Raw genomic sequence first — 2705 nt, 5'->3', positions numbered from 1 at the left:
CGCATGCCTTTCCTCGGTGCGCTCTTTTTCTTCAGAGCAGCAAATTTTGGATCATGCTTATTCTTCGTTCTGCGTTCTTCTTTTTCTTCAGCCTTTCTCTTCTCGAAGTCTGATTTGATAAGACGATTTACCTCTTCCTTTGCCTGATCTTTTGCGGCCTTCTTTGGCACACTTCTCAGCATTCTTGAGGCGCTTGGCCTTTTCTTTGGGATAAGAATCCGGAGTCATGATGGAAGATTCATGAGCATCAAGAGGTGGCGGAGGTCTTTGCTGAGGTCCACCTACTCGAATGAGCCCAATCTCGTGACAATCACCCCAAGGGTTATGGAAGGCAAAGTTCTTGGCGTACGGAGGGTGAACCATCTTGTCGTTAAACCATTTCTTTATCTAGTTGTGCCAAATCTTTTGCACACGACCTTTTCTCTGATTGGAATCTTCTCCTGGAACGGTGTTATATTCATCCTGAGAAACAAGCTCAGCTTTTTTTGATTGGTTGTCTACCACCTCTCCGCTTCTTCGGTGCATCTGCTTCTTGCTCATTTGCATTTTGTTCGGCTCGTTTTCTTTTGCTTGTTGATGTGCCTACCGCTGGGTCCTTTGGAGCTTTGGACTCGTTAGCTGCTCCCATGAAAGCCTCTTCATCATCAGCCATACTATGAATCTTAGTAGAATCTTCAATACACTGCATTAACCTGTGAAATAGAATAGGTACGAGGGAAAATGGGGACAAGGTCACAAATGCTCATAGCAAAAGATTTTCTCGAACAAAAGCGTTTTGAGGAAGAATCAGATATAGATTTTGAGAGATGTTTCGATAGAATGAAATATATAGATCGAGCTAGTAAGTATGAAGAAAAGTACTAGACAACAAGCTAGGCATTTCATTGGAGTGAAGCATAATCACAAACCCTAGATCTGACAGATCCGGATGCAAGGAATAACTACAAACCACATCTGCACTACAGAGGTAAAAACCTAGATCCAAGATAAGCGGTAAAATCGGTGAAAATTAACTGTGAATGAACTCAAATTGGAAGGAAAGACGTTTGAGCACGAACTACACGTACCCAAGCTTGGTGACGTGCAGCGACTACGGCGGCACGAGGAAGAAGATATCCCGCGACAGCGTGGAATGACTCCGGTGACCTCTTTTCGGCAGCTAAGCGGCGAAGGGGTCATCAGCGTTGAGCTCAAGGTGGAGCAGAGCGGCGAGGGTTTCAGTGGAGAGAGGGAGCGATGAGAAAGAAGATAAGGAGGACGAAGAGTGCGAGGCGGTTTATATATAGGCGAGGAAAATAACCGCACGCCGAGGATTTGATCGAACGGTCTCTAGATGTGGACGATTGCAATTCAATGGATACGATGGACTGGCAGTTGATGTATTGCACGTGGTAACCATCACAGATCATGGTCCTGACTTGGGTGGGAAAACCCAAACTTTGGATGGCTTTTGCCAAAACTGATTAAAGTTTGGTCCGAAACAATATCGTGGTCAAGGACACCAGATAAGTTTCGTTCCAGATAAAATTGAGCATTTGCAACGGAACATCATAGATTGGAAGAGATAGACCAGAGGGAAAAACAGGGTCCTAGGCATTTCACTCAGCAGAGAACACAAGAAAGCGAGCAAATAACTATGAGAGAAATGCATTTGGACAAATACAAAATCCATCAAATGGAAGAGAAATTCAACAAAGGAAAACTGTGCTGGCGTAACCCACCGTATAAGAACTATATGACCCCGAGCGGCACACAATTATCCTGGCACCCGGTTAGTCTAGTTCTTCATTAATGTATTCACTCTCAGAAAGAAACTTTCACTTTGTCGAAAGTTTCAGACTCTTCGAGTGTTATGCACCCATTCCTTTCAAAGTTGTGGAAGTGTTAGCATAGGTGCCGAGTCCAGCTTATTGAGCGTTTGCGAGGTCTAGGATATTTAGCTCACACCGTAGCACACAAAATTTTTTCTTGTTGAGAGGCTTGGTGAAAATATCAGTGAGATTTTCTTTGGTCTTGACGTGATTGATAACAATATCCTCTCAAGCCACATGATCGCGAATAAAGTGATGTTTGATGGCAATGTGCTTCGTGCAAGAATGATGCATGTGATTGTGTGCAATTTTGACGGCACTCTCATTATCACAATAAAGTGGTACAAGCTTGACCTTGATGCCATAATCCTTCAGTGTCTTCTTTATCCACAATAACTGAGTGCAACAAGAGCCAGCAACAATATATTCGGCCTCAGCCATAGATAGAGATACACAATTCTGCTTCCTTGAAGACCAACAGAACAAAGATCTACCGAGGAAATGACATGTCCCCGAAGTTGATTTCCTATCAACCAAGTCACTCGCCCAATCCGAGTATGAATATCCAACAAGATCAAATTGTGCTCCCTTAGGATACCATAAACCTAAGGTGGGGGTGTGAGCCAAATATCTCAGAATGCGCTTGACCGCTTGGTGATGCGATTCTTTCGATGCAGGTTGATAGAGGGCACACATGCAAGCACTCAACATAATGTCAGGTCTAGATGCACATAGATAAATCAGAGATCCAATCATCGAACAATAGGATTTTTGATCGTAGTCCTTTCCATAAACATCTGCATCTAGCTTACCATTCATGGGCATAGAAGTTTTATAGCCCTTCATTTTGGCATCTTGCATTTTGAACTTCTTCAGGCACTCCCTCAGATATTT

Source organism: Triticum dicoccoides, chromosome 1B (genome assembly GCF_002162155.2).
Source record: "Triticum dicoccoides isolate Atlit2015 ecotype Zavitan chromosome 1B, WEW_v2.0, whole genome shotgun sequence".
NCBI classification, from domain to species: Eukaryota; Viridiplantae; Streptophyta; class Magnoliopsida; order Poales; family Poaceae; genus Triticum; species Triticum dicoccoides.
The sequence above is the reverse complement of the archived record's forward strand: the minus strand, read 5'-3'. Positions refer to the sequence as shown.